General features: G+C 47.2%; 1 protein-coding gene across 1 annotated transcript in view; it reads right to left on the bottom strand.

Annotated features, from left to right (window-relative positions):
• The window catches only part of NAT8L (N-acetyltransferase 8 like), a 33,930-nt gene that overhangs the window by 8,814 nt on the left and 4,994 nt on the right, over window positions 1–20,122 (bottom strand). The window lies entirely within an intron of this gene.

The following is a 20,122-nucleotide window of genomic DNA, read 5'->3' as shown; positions in this document are numbered from 1 at the left end:
GAGGGTAGGATCCAACCCAGATGACGGTGAGGGGAGGGAAGGCTGAGCCCCTTTCCCTGGTGCTGTGGCAAGAGGCAGGGAGCCAGATGAGAGGACTGGAATGGGACACCCCATGCCCGGGCACAGGGCAGGTGGTGGAGCCTCCTCACATCCAGGAAACTTGTGTTTGCCAAGGGCCAGACACCCAGCCATGGTCCCAGCCTCTTGTTGGGACTCAAAAGGATGTTGCTTTCCTGGTGCGATGCAAGAGCAGCCCTGATGGCTCAGGCCTCCCAGCAGCTCCTCCTGACACCCCCTTTTCCACCCATGAGGACCTGATGTGAAAAAGCTAAATAAGTGACCGCCTGGCTTATTCCCGACCACCCACATCTGGATGTGTAAGTGCATCTTCCTCCTGTGGACTTCAGGGGCTCAGTGCGGGCTTTGCCTATGACAGTTTCAAATAGGAAATTCAAACTGGGCAGCAAGATGAGAAACTAGGACCACCAAAGCCAGTGAAGCACAAACAGGGAAAAACATCATATGCATTTCCCCAGGAAAAGCATTTCCTCTGCACAGCCAAGACCAGGCTCACCCACCAGTTTGGGGTGCTCATGGCCAGGCTCCCCTTGCTCTGGAGGTGCTGCTGCTCCTCCTTTGCTTGCGTGTACCTGGTGAGAGCATCTTGTGGGCTGCAAACAGAGTGCTCAAGCAACTCGGGCCAAAACCACATAGAGCTTCAGAGAGCAAAACCAGTCCTATCCTTAATTGCACCCTGTCACCAGTCAGCTGCCAACGCTGCTCCAGGAATGAGGATGAGGCTCAATGAACAGGCTGCCCTTCTGGGGGTGCAGGGGGACAGCACTGCCCCTCTGCAATGGGGTTAAAGGCTTGGTGGGGCAAGTGCTGCCTCCAAGGGGTGAAAGTAAAAGCCATCTAATCAAAGTCCAGCAGATTGACAGGCACACAGCCAGGCTTGGGATGAACCCCCAGGGTCCCAAGTGCACTGACTGCAGCTTCAGTGATGAAGTTCAAATAAAACTGGACCTTGCTGGAGAGAGGTACTGATACCATTCCATGGCTTGTACTGGCCAACAGACATTCAAGCCAATGCAATTAGAAACTGCTTTAACTCTGAAGTATTACAGCATCACTTGGCCTTGCTGGCAAGGGCACTTAAAACAACAAAAACAAAAACAAGAAACCCAAACAAAAACACAACACAAAACCAACCAACCAAAAGACAAACACCCCCCCAATAAACAAAGAAACAAACAAACAGCAAACAAATAAACAAAAAAACCCCACAACCAAAGAAACAAAAATGAAATTCAAGTACTGAATTACTCAGGTCTTAACCAAAGATCTTCACAGGAAATCCTGGTGAAGGAAAAGCATCTTTAACTGAGCTGAAAAGACTCGTGTTGTCAGCACAGGGCATCTGTGACCTTAGCTTGGGTATTTCTTAATTAACACCCAAGAAAGCCACTATTCAATTACAGCAGCTAACAAGGGGCACTGACAGGTCTCTCGCCAAGAAGGAACATGTAGACTTTCAGTGCTGAGGAGCAATGTGGCTTCAGCTGGAGGAAGAGGATCCCAGCACAGGACAAACCCCTGGCACAACAGAATCTGCTGCAGGCAGTGCCCTTCTCCTTCTCCAGGGCTAAGCAGAGGAAACTTGACTTGAGTGGCAGCTCCATGTGTAGCATCAACCCCACCAACGGCCCTGACTCAAACACACAACGCCCATCTGTAAGGACCAGTGTTAAACAGCATGGGTGGGTGCTCAGGGGTGCACAGCACTGCTCCCCTTGCAAAATGCAGGGTCGGGGAGAGTGCAAATGAATAAGGTGACTCTGAGGGTGCTTCACTACTGGAGGAGAACAAAGTACAGGGTGGCAGGAAGGTACCTCCCCAGCTGCTGGCCACAGGACTACTCGGCAAAGCCATCAGAAAGAGATGGTTGAGGTCTTCCCCACAGTACAGCCCAGCTAGGGGGAAAAGTCAGCTGCAAACAAAGCACCGGGAGCCAGCCCAGGTTCAACCCAGCACATCGGGCTCGTCCCCACCTTCAGAGCGATGTGCAACTCCAGGAACACTCACTTTTGCTCTCCCTGCAAGCAAGTCATCACACTGTCGCTATCTAGGTCAACAGCTAATTTTTGAAACACCGGGACCCATCTTGACCCATTTATCACGAGCAGTTAAAATGTCTTTCCTCCACTGCTGCATTCACAGTGCGGCTTGTTCCCCTGCATTTGCCTGGATCTCAAAATGTAATTTATTCAGACACGACCCCAGACGAAGACCTACAAGTGCTGAAACTCAGCAGCTGCTTTCCATCTGAATACAAATCACAGGGCTGTGAGAGCTCACCACTCTCTGCTCCACAGCCTTGATTTAAACCCCTCATCACGTAGCAGTTCTGCCCAACGCACCCCCAGCCCATCCATCACACCTCCAGTCACAAGGCAAACACGCTCCAAAATCAAGTGGTGGTCCTCACCCCTACATGCACAGCCACCAGTGTCACCTCCTATGGCATAGCCCAAGGAAGGGGTCCAGAACTCCCCGTACTCAGGGAGCAGAGGTGAGATGCTCCCCTAGGGAGGTGCAGTGTTGTCTCCATCACCCACCTTGTCCTGACACAGCCCCACAAAGTGCCACAAAGCAGCCAGTGACCAGTGTCTGCCGAGCTGCAGCTGGTGGCACAGCCACCATGTCCCTGTCCTCCAGCCTGGGGCACAGAAACTCCACCTGAACCTATCAATCAGATATCATCAAGATTTCTCTCAGCCCGAGGTTATGTGATTGCTTCCCTCATGGCTTCCCACTTTTATTCCCAATTTTCCCTTCTTAGCAAGCACCTCTATTCTGTCCCTGCCAAGCCAGAGAGGCTGCTGAAGCTCAACCATCAATATTTCCCACCTTCATAAAACAGCACATTTCCAGTATTTTTAAGTCTTCTGCCTATTTAAAACCCAAATCAGAACATGTCCACCACAGCAGAGCTCAGAAGGCCCTTCACACCCCCAACCACCCTCCAGGACAGGGGCTGTACCCTCACACACATCCATCCCAGTGGGGACCAGCCTGGTTGCAAGCAGCGTGACAGCAAACCCACACTCCTTGTTAGTTTTTACTTACAACTTTAAAGCTTAATTGTAATGATTTTGAGTTCAATGTGAAAAGAAATAGTATCTGGCACATCTCCTAGGGCGTGTTGTGCACACAAAGCTTATAATTAGCAGCAGACTGGACACATCTGCTCAAACAACACAAGTTGTATTCTGCTCTCGTTTACACCAGCACCATCAGTCCCCAAGACTTTTACCCGCTGCCCATCCCATGTCTGAGCCTGCTCTTATGATCACCAGGGGCCACCTGCTAAAGACACCTCAAGTTTCCAAAGATGACACAAGCCCAGGAGCAGCTTCCACATGTGGGGTTGTCAAACCCCTCCTCTAGAGAGCTGCACCTCATTCAGATGGGCATTTGCTACCAAAAGCTCTTTTGGGTGCCACCACTTGCTGCTGGCCTCAGGCTCAGATATTTTCTCCTTGGGCTAAGTCCTCCAGTTTCAGAGCAGGAAACCTGAAGGTCTTTGGCTTGCTTTTACCTGAACTCCCCATGTTTTCAGCAATCTCAGCCATCTGCTCCTCCTCAGTGAATCTGCGCTTCCAGCAGCACTTACTCTGGAGCAGGATGGAAGCACCCTGAGAAAATCACCCCACGCTGCCATCCCGCAGGGCTGGGGGAGTCTCTTACCCACCTTTTCTGGGCCAAAGGGATTGAGTCAGAGTCTGTCTTGTTTTTGTACTTTTTCACACCTAGGATGAAATAAAATTAGCTTCATCTCACCTGTCAGTAATGAACAACAGCCTTATTGCTCACAGTGCTATTAATAGCAAGAGCTGACGTTTTACTCTCACACACCACTATCTGAAAATAATCACTGCTGCAAAGATAAATAAACCCTGATGGCTACAACTCTCCCTGCCCTTCAGATACTCACCTCTGTCAGCATTTCTGCCTTCTCTCTCATCTGCCTCCATCTCCTGGGGTTCCCCTGTCACTCATCACTATGGACATCCAAAGCCCTTCCAGCTCACCCTGCCCTAAGCTCCTCTCTTGGTTTTTGACCCTGCAAGAAAAGTCAGTCCAAGGTCTGTTCTTCATGGACAACTTGCATTTAACTCCACCTGCCCTGTGAGCACCACTCGGGAGTACTGGAGGTGCTTACTGGGGGCATCAGATGTTTGCAGCTAAACACCAGCCTCTCCGCAGCACTGCCCCATGCCTCCCAGTCCACCCCCACCACTCCGGGCTGCCAATGGGCAAAGGCACGGAGAAGCAGCCATGGAAAGCCCACCACCACCCTGCTGGGCTCCCTCTGCTCCCCAGCCTGCTGCCTCACCACACAGAGTCCGGACCCCAGGAACTCAGAGGCAAAAGCCGTAATAAAGGAAGAAATTTTTTTATGATGAGAATGGTGAGACACGGGAACAGGCTGCCCAGAGAAGCTGTGGATGCCCCATCCCTGGAAGCACTCAAGGCCAGGTTGAATGGCGCTCTGAGCAACCTGGTCTATTGAAAGGTGTCCCTGCTCATGGCAGGGGAGTTGGACTAGATGATCTTTAAGGTCCCTTCCAACCCAAACCATTCTATCACTAAAAATAAAAACTTGGGATGCACACATCTGTGAAAAAAAGCACAAAATGGTTGTGATGTGTGTAGCAAGGAAGATTACTTTGGGTTGTTCATGCTTCACAGGTCTGGTGAATTTACAACGGTTCCTCCAGCATCTTGACAGCAGTCAGCCTGGGAGCCCAGGTCACCAGGGGACAGGTTTCAAGACACGAAATTTGAGCTCCAGAGGGTAACGCCTTTCCCTGGAAAGACCCACCCAAGGTATCTCCATGCCTTATCAAGCCACAAGGATCCTGCTGCACTTAAGACCATGAGCCACAGGATAAAACTGGATTGGATGTGCATGTACTGGTGCAAGTTGTACATGAGGAAGGTCACTTTGCTTGTGAGCAGGAACGTTGAGGAGAGATATGGTGGGATTAAAAAGATATACAGGATGCACTGTAAGATAAAGCAAAGCCAGGGGTCCGTATCTCTTGCCTCCTTGAAGTTATCTGAAATACATGACATGGCAAAAGGCCAGCAGTTCTACATTATCTTTCTGTCCTCCTCTGTGTGTTTGTCTGTCTCTCAGCAACATCTTTCCATACTCTGGACAACCAACTAGACCAACTTATCAGCAACTAACTCAAACCACAGAGCTGTCTGTGAACCCAGACTTCACCACTGCCAAGCCTCCTGCTCCTATAGGACCATCAACTTCAGGTATATTTTGCTTACTGGACACAGACAGCGCCATGGTAGTAATGAAATTACTAAAAGCAACAGCAACGAACTGGTGGGGAGAATAACCCAGCAGGGTTGGATGTGGTTCCTCAGCTGAAGGCACACAGGGCCTGAAAGCACAGGTGATGGCACTGTCTTTCTGCTCAAAATTTAAGATGATTCTCAGCTCTTGAGGACCAAGAGAGAGCATTCGAATCTGCCCACCCCCTTCCCACATTGTCGGCTACCTCCAGGCTCCACACATGGCTGCAGGCCCCAGGCCTCCAGGGCTTCCCCGGAGTGGTGGCATCACGCTGGCTGCTCATCCTCCACCCAAAGCACCCCCTGCTCCTGCCCAAGGACATGCCATGGGATCCCTGCAAGGCTCCTCTCCCGCTCTCCTCCGCCGCCGTGAGCTGCACAGCTCTCCCCACACAGCCGACGAGGATCGTGGGCGAAAATAAATTCATTTATTTTTGCTGCAAAGTCTTCTACACTCTTCAGTGAATAAAAGGCCAGTGGGTGGATGGGTGGAAAGATTGGAGCCAAAAGTACTAGCAGAGCGTACTGCTAGAAGAGAGGGGGGCAAAATGAGACATCAGCCTTCTCCATCAGCACGAGTCTTATGTGATTGAATATAGCAGGTTCCCACAGCTTAAGTCCCTTAGCGACTGAGGACCGCCACCCCAAAAAATAGAATTTAAGAGCACACATTGCTCTAACAAAGCAAAGCTCTGTCCACCACCTCTTAAAATCCATTGTTTTACGGTAAATTCTAGTATTTCTACAGGAGCAAGCAAAGCTCTGCTGCCCTAAAACATTCTGAGCTCACACTCAGGTTGCATCAGTCAGATGAGAGGACCAAGGGAGCTGCTCAACAGCCACCGCTGCTGGGAACCTGCCAGGCAAACGCCAGCTCCTCTGTGTGCTCGCAGCAGAGCCAGGAAAGCATCCAAGGACTGGCCACCGCGAGAAAAGGAAGCTGACGTCATGGGAAACTCTGGCCAGGCCCCCAAAAATTAAAAACTGGGACAATGCATCCCTGTCAGAGATGTGATGTGCAAGTGTGAGCTCTGGGAGGGGAGGGAGGCTGCCCACAGGCTCATGCATGTCTTCAGGGCTTTGCTGGGAGGAGCAGCGTCTTGCAAAAGGACAAACCACCCTCTCTATCCTAGATTTTCCCCTCAGGCTACTAGGAAGGGGCAAAAGGAAAACAAACGACAAAAAAGAAGCAAACAAAAAAACACAACATACACCAAAAACCACAACAAACACGCCTACCTAGAGAAAAAAAATCATCCCTGCTCTTCCCATAGGACAGGACTCACAATTGCCTGTGTCCCTCGCTCTCAATACATGTACATAAAAGCTTGCCAAAAGTGACTGGCTCACTAATCCCAGAGGTCCAAATGCCCCCAAAACTCCTCCCTGCAACCACTGAGGTACCACGGCACAGCCCGGTGCAGCACCACTGCGCGGAAATACCAGGACAGAGGAAATCCAACATGCTGTCACATCATGAAGCTTTAAATACTTGCCCTTGGAGTCACTTGTTCAGCCTCCCAGTGACATCTTTCAGCGTGGTTTTGGCCAGAGCAGCAACCCTTTCAGCCAAGCAGAGATGGTCTGAGCAAGGTGGTACAGAGCGAACCAGGGGGTGTCCTGCACTGGCCACAATGCTGTGCAATTATTACTTATTTATAGATGACAAAGTAAAAAGCCCCCAAGTTCAGTGTCTCGCCTCTTCTGCCAGTGCTATTTATATACGTTGCTTTAAGCGAGTATGTGGCAGCAAGTGGACAGAGTCTCCAGCCTAAAGCTGGTTATGCCACGACCGTGTGTTGCTGATGCCATTTAAATCCCTGCCCTTTTATCCTGTCTGGGATATGCAGAGGCAGCAGAGGAACACAGCACTTGAGGCGATCCTCCCTCCTCCTTCCCCTCCATCCTTGGTGAAACACAGGGCAGACCAGCCAAGTTACATCAACGTCAAGGGAGAAAGGAAGCTTTTCTGGGAGAGCACGGCTGCTGTGATGTGAATGCTGCTGGCGGAAGGAGTTTGGGGCACAGACACGGCACATCGGCTGCTGCCCGGTCACAGACACAGGCAGTTGGGGTGCGGGGACTGACCAAGGGCAGGCAAGCTGCTGGAGACTGCAGCTGCTCAGTAAGGGAGGGATTTGTTTCTATATTTCTATGTTTATGAGGTACATTATCGCTCCATATCTCCACCTTCCCCGTGTCTTGAGTTTCTCTCCCTTCCACCTTTCTACAGGTGGTAGATTTGAAATCTTTAAAATTGAGTCCATCTTTCTGAAACACTCTGTAGCTCCCCCTGAGCTTCAAACAGGGCTGCATAACAGTTTCAACAACTTCTGCTAATAACTCTACACTTGACTTCAGTTGAAAGGCATTCCTGGAGGGCTCTGACAAAATAATGGCATCTCAGAGTGGTTTATGGCCATGGAAACCACGTGAGATTTGAGAGGCCTTGACTCTGACACCTGTGAGCATCCCTTTACATCAGACGAGGCCCAGGCATAGGGGAGCAAAAAATGTCAGGGACACACGAGAATTATTCATGCATGAAATTAGAAAGGCTGTGGGCCCCCTTCCTTCCCATAAATTACTCCACATAACCTACCACCACAAGATTCATTGCCCCATTATAAATAATCCTCTGCTGGAAGAGCACAGGGCAGTGCATCTATATGCCGAGGGTGTGTGACACCCCTTGATTCATGGGGCATCTGGGCAGCCGGCAATGAGATCACCTACACAGCATGAAAAGAGATGGACGATTTGGTCCCGAGCCACCAGCTCAGCCAGTTCTCCATCTATGTTTTTTTCCATCCTTGCTACCTTTCAGCTTTGTTGCTGTTGTAACTGAAGGCTGAAGCTACTTGGAGCCATCTCAGGCAAAGCCTCCAGAGCTGCAATCAGCAGGGGATCAGTGGGGTGACAGTGACATCCAGGACATCCAGCATCTGACCTGCAACACAGCCACAGCATGGTTGCTACCAGAAACACCACGATCACAGTCATCGACAGAAACAGGTCTCAAACCACCCCAGGAGATGGGAATTTGGAGGTGGCCTCTGCAGCTGATGAACCTGAACTTAAAATGAGACATGGGGGGGTGCTGGGGTTCTGTACTGCAGGCAAGAGCTGGCCTAAACATCTGTGCAAACCCAAAAGCATATTTGGATTCAGACTGGAATATGCCATAATGTGCCACCGCTGATAAACTTGGAGCAGAACAAGCTGCACAGGTGCTGGTCCCACTGGGAGGTTTTGCCACAGCACAGCTTTTACCTTCACCTGCTGATGGAAAGGGTGGTGGGGTTGCAGTTTAGAATAATAGGATGAGAACTGACTTTCATCAGTGCCTGCTCTGTGCTTCCTGATGGAGTTTGTACATACCCAAGAGCACTCAGCTACTTTATCAGAGGTATTCCATTTTGGGGTGTCAAAGCCCCTGGGAAACCACTAAGATGTTAACAGCTAGTTTACCTTAACTCTAATATTTTGACTGTAGAAGAGAAAAACACACTCTGCAGCAAACAGACTTCAGAAAGTAGCCAGGTTGGGTCCTAGCCAGCGTCTCCTGCTGTCACTGCTGGGGATGTAACCCAGCAGGCATTTCTGACCTTCTTAAGACCTTCACTTTATACCTCACCCTGTTCCTCCAAAACACCTATGTGACAGCTCCTGCCTACGCACCTTACTCCTCTAAAGCTTCAGGAGGACCCAGCCTGAAAGTCTGGGTCAATGCACGGTATTGTTGGCCATATGCCACATCAGCATTTCATGGGTTAATTTTTCAAATAGGCTGCAGACATAGAATAACAGTATGGTTTGGGTTGGAAGGGACCTTAAAGATCATACAGTTCCAACTCCCCTGCCATGGGCAGGGACACTTTCCACTAGCCCAGGTTGGTCAAAGCCCCATCCAGCCTGGTCTTTAACACTTCCAGGGATGGGACATCCACAGCTTCTCTGGGCAGCCTGTTCCAGTGCCTCACCACCCTCATAGTCTTGTGGGGCCCAGAGTGTCACCACACATGACAGCACCAGGGGAGCTCAGCAAAGCCCAGGGAAGTACTCGGCAAATCTCAGGAACAGGCATTTGATGAGACAGCCAGAAATCCAGACAGGGTAAAGACAGCCCTTCCAGCACATTTCAGAGGGTGCTATATTAAGAAGTGCAACAGCAGGACTTTAAAATCTTATATCTGGCTCTATTTGCTGGCTACAATGCACCTTCAAAATATAAATGTAAAATGTAATAAAGCCAATGCATCACAGTTTTTCAAGAAAAAGCTGCAGACGCAGTTACAGAGGATTAGAAGTACCCTAGTTATCAGGGCATGTTTAGCCTGGTCCACCACTCTGCTCTCCACTGTTGAAAAGAACACACTACAGAGAAAGAGAAATCACTACCGATGTAGTGATTGGGGTCTACCTGCTGGGTCATCAAAAGAAAGCACAGTTTGAGAAAACAGGCATTGTCTGTGGGTTTTTTTTGCACATGGGCAATTGTTATCAATAAGCAAAGAATTAAATAGCTTAAAGGAGTGGATAAAGACTGGAATATGTGATTCTGGCCCAGCATTGTCCTCAGAGCGAACTGGATGGGAGTCCCAGCTCAGCAGAGCTGGCTCAGCAGAACAGACTCGTCTGCACAAACGGACAAAGCCAGAAAAAAGTACTTAACTGCTTTCAGAGTAGATGTTCCCTATGCAACCAAAATCCGCACTAAGCCCATCAACTGCGGAGTCAGACCTTAAGTAAATCAGCACTTCAGAATTTAGACTGGTTTTTAGTTAGAAGCTTAAAGAAAAAAGAAATCAAACCCTTTTGCCAGTTTTGGCAGTCTGCATCTACAGATGAAATGCGCAAAATACTGACATGATGATTAGCTTCTTTTTAGTTAAATTACAAGATAAAATGTCTTGCTGGTTGTGTTTTAAGCCAGCTCCTTAAAGGACATTGTTAAGGGCTGGTCTCCATCTTCTACATCAATCTTTCACTACACACAATTTTTCACTATATGGTTTTATTGCTTACAGAAAGGTATTGAACTTATATGACAGCACTTTCCACTTCCAAATACTGAAAAAAATGGGAAATCTACAGTTATTGGAGGTTCTAGAATTCACTATTTACTGGCTGACTTTTACTTCATATGCATTACTGTAAAAAGGCACTGAGCAATAATCATCAAATGACTTTGTTTTAGCTTAGCAATTGGCCTAGCCATAAATCATACAGGGAAAATGGATAGAACCAATCTTATTTTCACCATCCACCATCACTCATCTGGTCTAAATTTAGCCAAGACTCCCTTTAGTTCAGTAGAAGTGCCTGTATCTACACTGGTATTGCACAAAATGCTTTACAGCAAAGAGAGAAACTAACGTTACGTTTACTTAAAGTTAATTAATAAATGCAATTCTGAGCTCTACAAGGACTTGCAACGAGTTTTACGCTGCTCCAACCGAGGTCAATCACCTTTCAGGTGAGTCATGCTCCGGGAGAGCCCCTCTTCTGCAAATGACCACAGCAAAAGCCTGCACAGCTCACTGCAAACAACTGCTTTTAGCCAGAAATAAAGTTAGCAAGACAATTCCAATGCACTGGGGCTCCCCAAGTGCTGGGGCAGATGCTGACTGGTTCTGCAAACATACCCAAATGTGCGTCTGTAGGGCAGAGAAGTGATAGAAAAGGGCAACAGCACAACATTAAATTGTAAGTCAAGTAAAGGATGAATACATGTGGCCAAAAAGTGCTGTACAGCATGTTGCAGTGATTCTGAACATGCTTTTTCTTCTCCCCCTTAGCACACTCCTGCTGCCCTCAGAAGCCTCTGAATTAGGAGCTCGCTACCACAGCAGCCCATGAGCAATAGCGACGAGCAGCAGTTCACGATATTCACGTGCAGAAACACTGACCAGAAAAGTCTTGGACTCCAGGGCAGCTCCCCCGCTTTCCTGCCAGGGCCGTACCAGGAACTGATGGGCAGGGACTGCATTTCACCAAGTGCTGCACAGCAAAGAGAAACTCCCACAATACTCTCCTAAAATTAACAATAAATACCACTCTGCTGCACTCAACACCTTTCTTTCTGCAGATGATTTGAGTTTCACAAGAATCCTACCTTGCTGCTAACACAATGAATCAAACCTCCCTGACCTCTAACTTTTCATTGTATTAATAATCCACAGGAGTGAAACAGCAAGTCATAAGGAGTTATGTTTTATCTGACACCACAGCAAAGAATTCATTACTCAATGCAGAGGAAAATACTGGAAAAAAAAGAAACGGTTCAGGACACAGATCTGGCACAAACTACAGGCTGAAGTCAGTCAGTACATGGCTTGATATCTTTGAGCCTATTGCAAGCAATAAACGTTTCTTATTTCTAGCACAGCAGCTTGAAATTGTGCCACACACTCACCCTTCCCAGAGCTCAGGAATCCAACAAGGACACCAGTTATACTCAGCTGGGGCCAGTTCACCCCATCATATCAGAGAACACGAATTGTCACCATCTGCCATGCTGCAACGAGCCTCCCAAACCCATTGCAATGGACTGGAAGAGCTCAAGAAGAGAGGATCAATGCTTCTGTTTGCAGCAAATGCAACTCCTGGCCCATATAAAAAAAAATGAATAAATAACTAGCAACCTCTCTGGAAGCAAACCTTCCAAGTGTTCCCTAAGTGTCTTTGACACCATCATGCTTCAAACACTGGAGGTCTTCCTCCAGCAACAAGTCTTGATGACTCAATGACCCAACCAGCCCATCTTCTGCTAGAAGAGCAGGGAAAGGGGTGCTCATCCCACCACCCTGAGGCATTTCACCATGCTGCCATGGGGCTGAACCTGACCCACCGACAGCTGCAGGCTGGTGTTTGCACCTTCCCACACCTCCAACCCAACCCTCAGCCAACTGACATGGTGGGTGGTGACTCCATTTGTCAGGTAGAAATGGCAGACGGGGTTACCGTTGCATTCCCACCCTGCTGTGCTTGTGAAGTCTGGCTGCAGGAGATGCTGAGCCTCCCTGAGAAAGCCCTTTACAAAGCCTCAGTATTGTCTCCTTCCACCCACCATGCTGTAGATGCCACCAAGACCTCCTAAGCAGTACAAGCCTCCATCATCACACATCACTACAGTTTTTACCCTCAGCAAACCAGTGGCAATGCTCCATGTAAAGCCACAGCACTGACACGGTGCAGAAACACTCCTCAGTGTTGCTACAAATGATGTGTTTCTGTATCTCTCTTCTCATACATCGAGGCCAATGTGTCTTGACCGTAATTCTACCAAACTCCACTGCTCCAGACTGAAACTAGCACATTTACTTAATATGGCAGTGTAAGAAAATTTTACATCCATAAACACATGAACATCTGTCAGGCTGGGCACAGACAACAGACATGTTGTGGATGGTGCATTAATAGAAAATGAAAATTACATGTGTAAATCTCTAAAATTAAAAAAGAAAAACAAAACACAAAACCCAACAAACCTCTGCCAAGTGTTCAGACTACTACGCCAGACCAGTCAGGCCAAAAAGCCACTACAAAAGCCTAATCCAGTTATTCCCACACCTCCTGCGATGCCCATGTACCAACATCTTGCATCCTACATCCACATGAGTGGGGTTCCTTCGGGCCACAGCCTCGAGACCAGTTATGAGAGTCAGGGATTTGCAAGAGACTTGCAAAATAAATCAATGGAGTGAGCAGGTAACAAGCCACGTCTCCCACTGTCCAGGAGTGAGTTATACCACGTACCATCAGCCAGGGGAAAACTCATTCACCGAGTACCCACAGAAAGAGGATTGATTTATAAACGTGAACAGCACCTACAGCAGCCAGGAGGCATGCAAACCCACACAAACCTGGGTGGAAATGCAGTACTTTGAGGATCAAGTGGATTTTCCCAAGTACACAAGCAACACTAAATAACACTGAGCCCTCCACCTGGTGCTAAGAAACAGCAGAACTAATATAACTAAGAACAGGTTCACAGCTGCACCAACTCCTCCTCCCAATGCACCAGTTTTCCCTAGAACATCATAAATTCATCCTGCAGGCAGCTGATACACACACAGCCAACTCAAGGTTTACTCCATCACCACATTTCCCATTTATGTCACAGGTCTCCTGTAAAGATCAAAAGAGGACCTGGACCACTACTGAAGGATGTCCCCAAGTATACTCCAAACTCCCAACCAGAGACAAGGGGTTTAAGCCCACAATTAAGTTAAAGCAAATGCGCCACTGAATCTTTAAGCCAAACTCCCAGAGTTCAGACCCAGTGAAAGTGGGTTTTTTTTCCTTTAGAATTTCACCGAAATCCTCTTTAGCTGTTTGAGTTATCCGTGAAAAGCGTTCCCACTTCAAGAATCCTTGCAGATGCTTTGATGCTTTTCAGACTACTCAAGGCTCAAAAAAAGCCCCATAAAACTTGATGACGGCTTATTCCCAAATGAAAATTGCTGCCCGAGAGGCACGGCTTGATGTTATCCTCTGAACATTTGCAGGATCTGAAATCACACTGGACGTATATTAGCCATTAAGTGAATCTAATTGACTTTACAGGCAGCAAGAGCTTGAAAAGGTGTTTTACAAATAGCCCTTTTAAACAGTTTGGATTTAAAAATAAAAAAAATCTCTCATTAGTACCCGTTTTGTACAGTAACTTCCCCCCCCCCCCCCAGCTCGCTTTCTCCCTTTTTTAACGAATTCCAGCACTAATGATGTAATTCCAATAACAAGGACTTAACCAAGACACTCACTGCTGTTAAACAGGCAGCAGCATGTATCTCCCATGCATTTATTGCTGTCTCTAACTAACAACATCTAAAACTGCTTACAAATGGCAGGTGCTCCAAAACAGGCTATTTTCAAAAGCTTCTCTTTGCATTTCTGCTATTTAACATTATTTTAAATTGAAAGACTACAGATTTAGGTCTTCCCTGGATTCTCACTAGAAGTGTTACATAGCGTTTCTGACTGTTCCAAGGAGGATGAACAGATTTGGCACCTCCAAAAAAAGAACAAAAACCCCTGATCTCAGCAAATTAAATGGGGATTTGTGGTTTTTCTTTGCTGTACTCTGACTGCAACAATTATTTTATGCATCCTATTAAAATGGGAAGAATGGGTTTTATAGGAAAAATCATAGTGGAAAAGACGATCAGTAGGCCACAACCAGATATATCTGGGAGTGATGTGGGTCAGATGCTCAGAAGAAGGTGTAAGAAATTCTGTTGTTGGCAGCTTATTTGCCTTTAGGCAAAATGTTCTCTCCTCAGCACCACCGACACGTGGGTTTGTGCGCTGACGCACTCTGTTTGCAGCTTAGCAGACACAATATTCTTGTGCTGCTGACTTCTATTTATTTTCCATCTTTGTTATTCTGAGTATTCTACCAACAGAAATAAATACTTGGGCTCACCATGCAAAATATCTGAACAACAGATGAAGAAAGAGAAGCACTTGCAGAATTAAACTAAGTAAAGGGACATAAATTTAAAAGCATAATGGGCTGAGGGGGGAAAGATCAGAGAGGTGCAAAGTGGGATGCTGGGTGTGGGACCACCGTTCTTGGGAGACACCACACAATGAATGGAGCAAGAACCACACCAGGCAAAGCCACCAGAGAATTCGACACAGGGATGGACAAGAGGGTCAAGCAGAATTCAAAGGAGAGAAAAAAGCAAATATTGCAATTTGACACACGACTGGAAAAGCAGGGTACAGAACTGCTGTGTCAGTGAAAGGAAGGGGGGAAAAAATGGAAAAAAAGATAAAATCAAGGAATCACTATTGGTTCCCAAATGTGGATATTATCTGAAAGCTGTTGAAATGGGTGTTGCATGTGAGACACGCTGATGAGCCCCTCAGGGCTGGACAGCTGGTCCATCACCCCCCATTTCAATTAACAGCATTAGCACAGAGACCAGGAGCTGCAACTGTAAAAGGCAAATAAACTTGTATCTCTGATGCCAGTTTCCGAGTCTGGATTCAAGCACATTGGCAAGAAAGAGTGGGAGCAACCTGTATAGCAATTATCAGGGACAGAGGATAAATCTAGGCAAGTGGCTTACTTAAAAATGCAGTTTTGTCAGTTCAAAACAATTTACACATAATTCCTCAGCTTCCTACAGGAGGAAAAAAAACATAAAACTAAAAGAAATACACTTTGAAGCTCCCCATTTCGCTGATGCAGAAAGCAACAACAAAGACCCATACATCCCTCAGCTCCTCGCACAACCAGATGCCGGCAAAACACTCTGCAAAATCTCTTTTTGCTTTAGTCTGGGAGGGTGTAGCATCAAACACGCCATTATTTGTAACAGATCCGCAGTGCTGCATTACCAAAATAAAAGAGCTTTTACATTAAAAACTGCTTTTTCAACATATTTACAGGACTTAAGATAGAAAGCAATACTGAGCAGTAATTTCTATAGTATTGGCGCCCCGGTCACGCACACTGGGAGGAACCAACCTGATCACAGAGAATTCTCAATAATCCTAAGAGGTTAAATATAATATAATAATGTACTTGGGAATAAGATTTTTTTCCATTCATGTTCCTGCATCCAAAATTCAGCATCAAGAGGGGCTCAAAGCTTTGTGCTTTAAGAACTCTTGCCATGATTTAGATACCCAACATGGAACCTCAATTTCAGCTATTACGAAGATCTTAACCTGAAACAGACTTTTGGGTAGTTGATTTACATCTTCACCATTCCTAAAAAGAGCAAGAGAAGGAAGAGCCGCCACTGAAAACCCTTTATAAGAGTGTTTACTTTGCATTTAAGTTTGTGGAGAAAATTCTGTAGTCCTTTTTAGGTATATTCACTAAGACAGTTGTCAGAAATCACACACAACCACGCCAGAAAACATCCAAAATGACAGAAAACACAAAAAAATTACTCAGAAAAAAACCCAGAATGCCTGATGTTCCTGCCCTCTTCGTGTTCATAAGTCCAGCATGGCTTGTATTTGATGGCCTTGAGAAGTAAACTGAGCCTAAAAAACAACTGATGTTCAATTTACACAACTTATTACTTCTTGTGTTGGAGATTAACAAACAGCACTTGTATGCACCAGGGTTTTTAAATACCTGCAGGCAGAGCTTGTATTTGGAAGCATGATATCCACCCAGTCATGGCTACAACAAATGCCACTGCATTAACTGACAGTCATGTCAATTAGGGATTACCTTTAGAGACAGTTTTTGGACACATAGAAGGAAAAAAAACAGGTTATATAGCACTGCAAAATTTACTAGAAAATCTATTTTAATCTAAAATTGACATGGGACCACACCAAAGCTCGTGGATGCGAAGGGAAAACTATTTTTGTCCTACAGATGTGCACGCTGAGGAATGGGTTTGTGCATGTGTTCCTGCTCTAGGAATAAATAGGTGGGGGGAAGGCTGCAGTGGTTTGCCCATGAATGTGTTTGTCGCCTTTGTGTGTGTGACACAGCCCTGAACACCCGAATCTACAGGCTCACCAGGCAACTGCAGCTCTCCCCACGAGCCAGCCCTTGGCTGTCAGCACCGCTTTGGACTCTGCACTACATGATCACCCTAAATGTGGGCAAAAAACCCTGAATAATACAGATTTTGTGAGGCAGTGCTAAGCACTTGCAGGATGGGAATGTCTCCAGATACAAAAGCCAAAGGTCCTCTGCAGCAAAACAAGGCAGCCACGAGTGATGAAGTGCAAGATGCATCAGGAGAGGTGGGTTTTGGCAACCTAACTTTAAACACATTTTGCATGATTCAAATAATAAATGAATAAATATGAATGAATAAATATTCCAGTCCATTACTAATGCTGGACAAAGCATATCTCCAACACTCAGGAACTTGAGTTATTTTTCTCATTGCTTCCCAACAAACTGGAGATAAGAAATGCCAAATCAGGCAGCTCTGGTGCTGCTAAGTTGTACAAACCCAAAAGTGATGCTGGGAATTGCGAAGCAGCATCATCCCCAACCATCCCCCTTGCAGAAGGCCAGCCTTGAAATTATAGGGTGTTTCAAAAAGATGGATCCAAGTGAGAAGCATTTGGGATGAATTCAACTATTGTCTTGGTGTTGTCTGTACAGCAGGTGGAAGGAACATTTACAAAAAGGTTACTAAAACTCTATAACTCATTAAACCGCTTGTAAATTTTTGTGTAATTGTAACATGATGCCATCGTGAAACTGGGTCCATCTTTTTGAAACACCCTGTGCTTTCAGACACAGTACTTCCCACTACTAAATATATTTAAGGTCTCTAATCCTAATCTTGCAGGTTCTCTCTGATATGGAGATCAGCAGCACCCTCATTGAATTGCAGAGGGATGCCTGCACATGAAATGCTCCCAGGAGTACCAGACCTGACCTCAGTTCCCAGCAGCAGTGGGGAGAGGAGATGGGAAATGCCGAAATGGAGATAAGGACACAGTCTCTCCTCAGGGTGTTCTAGCTCCCAGCCCCACACCAGACTCTCCAAGGCCCTGTGCGGTGCATGAGGAGAGGCATGCGTGGAAATCCCGACACACCACAGCTACCTCGGGGGTTTGGCAGATACGTGAGGTCAGGGCGCTGCATCAGCCACTGACAAATGCAGAAGATAGGGATGCTTTAGATTCCAGCTGCCTCCCGGGCAGCACTTTCCAAAAACACATTCCTCCACTGGGAAGCTGCAGCCCTGAGCCCTTTCCCGGGGCGCCAGGTAACTAAGTCCTTTCTTTGCAAAGCAAGAGCAGCTTTATTCTTTCCAAACAATGTTATCAGCTGACAGTGGAGCTTCTGCTTATCTGGCAGCTTGAGTATTACCCAGAATGTGGATGAACTGGGCTTCATGGCCATCTCTGCCAAGGGGCTCTGTGATAGGGGTTGTAAAGGCAGAGCAACCACAGCTCCCAGGTTGAGGATCTCCTCCCAAGGCAGCCCCTGTGTTTTCCCTGCAGTCCCCACACCAGCCCAGCACCCAAAACTCATTGCTGTCGACTCCACCGGCACCCCGGGGCTCAGCAGGGTTAGCAGGAACCACACACGTTCCATCCAGCTGCTCATCTCTTTGCAAACACCTGGCTTCAACTCCTCTGGTGTCAGCACTGTCCCTCTGGCGTCAAGCCCACCACAAAAGGGCCCGATTCAAGAACACAACCAAAATACTTGCTTGTTACCCAGACAAACATCCCACCAAAGGTGAGAAACACCTCAAAAGGAACAAGCAGTAAACAGGATCTTACCTCCTCACAACCCAGCTCTGGTCCTACCCCAAGTGGCAAAAGGATGTTATCCCAAAACCTCTGCCAAGAAGGGCAGGGCAACCCACCTTTGGGCTCAGCTGAGGAACGTGCCACCCAAGAGTGGCAGGAATTGAACCCCAATAAGCCAACCCCCTGCAGCCCCTCTTCCTTGGGACACAGTCCCTGTCCCCCACCAGGGAGGTCAGGATATTAGCGCAGGCTTTTTGTGTGCACCCTCACAGACCAGGGGACAAAGAGGAGGTTCTGCTCACCCCTGGACAGCAGAAGTGTACATGCCCTCCCCACCTGCCCAAAGCTCAAGAGCCACAGACATGCAGCCACTGCTGAAAACCGCAGCTCTCAGCGCAGCGTGTTTAATGTGACCTGACACCTCCTGCAGCAACCACTTCGGCTTCATCTGCTGCATTACGCAAGGCAGATGCTCTCAAGACTCCACCAGGTCCTGCAGCCACAGCTCTCCAGGTTGCTCATCCAAGCTGTCTGTCCGTCCTGCCCTGCGGCACTGGGCGTTGCAATGCAGCCACCCAACTCGCCACCAGTGCCCAAAGCCACCAGCAAAGGCCAGCTCCCAACCAAACCAGGTCTTTGCACCACCACAACACACACAACCCCCTCGGCAGAGCCTGGCAGGACACCAGCGGCAGGAGACAATGCTTTAAGCCACCACAGAAAGACATGCCAGCTCATCAGCCAAAGCCCCAGCTTTGCTCCCCTTGGAGAGCAGCGGTTTTTGCACTGGAGTCCTGGTTTCCATCAGCTCTCCAGCTGAGACCTCAACCTGACCAAGAATCTCTCTAACACATCAACAACTGCAACACAACCGACTGGGACAGAAGCTTGAAGAGACACTGTAAAATTGATTAGTCATCAAAATCAGAGTATAAAAGAAGCTCCAGCTGTGCTTCTCTCATTTCTGTACAGAAATGCAAGAGGCAGGGCTCTATTTAAAACTAATTCCTCTTTCTTTTTTGTTTACTAGAGCCTAAGTTACTCTGGTTGGCAATTAAGCCCATTATCCAGCTTCTTTCTTTTCTACCGTCCCAGTGACTTTTTTCATAGCCTAATAAAAAAAAAAGAAAATTCCAGTAAGTGCTATTTTAAAACGTAAAATGCAAGTTTACAAGGAGCTCAGGAAGGTGTCTGAACCATTCAGCCTTCTCTTTTAAGACCCCAGCACAGGACTCAACACAAACAATTCCCTTCCAGTCAACAGCAATTTCATGTCACCCAGCTGCATACGAGCTCAAAGTTAAGCGCTGGCCCAAGTGTTCTGCCAGATCCTTGGCATAAGGATAGAAGGGCAAGAGAAAACAATTAAACTTCGGCTAATTTATCTCTGCAGAATCACTGTTAGGACATACTTTTCAGTTTGTACAGAACTCAGCAGAGGATATTTAAAACAATAACTTGGAGGCAAGCGGTTCAGAAAAACTGCAGAAGGAAAACTGTAATATGATGTAACTCACAGGATTGTTCAACACTCATC

This window comes from Columba livia, chromosome 4, assembly GCF_036013475.1.
Source record: "Columba livia isolate bColLiv1 breed racing homer chromosome 4, bColLiv1.pat.W.v2, whole genome shotgun sequence".
In the NCBI taxonomy this organism is placed as follows: domain Eukaryota; kingdom Metazoa; phylum Chordata; class Aves; order Columbiformes; family Columbidae; genus Columba; species Columba livia.
Note: the sequence above shows the minus strand (reverse complement) of the source record. Positions and strands in the feature narration are given on the sequence as shown.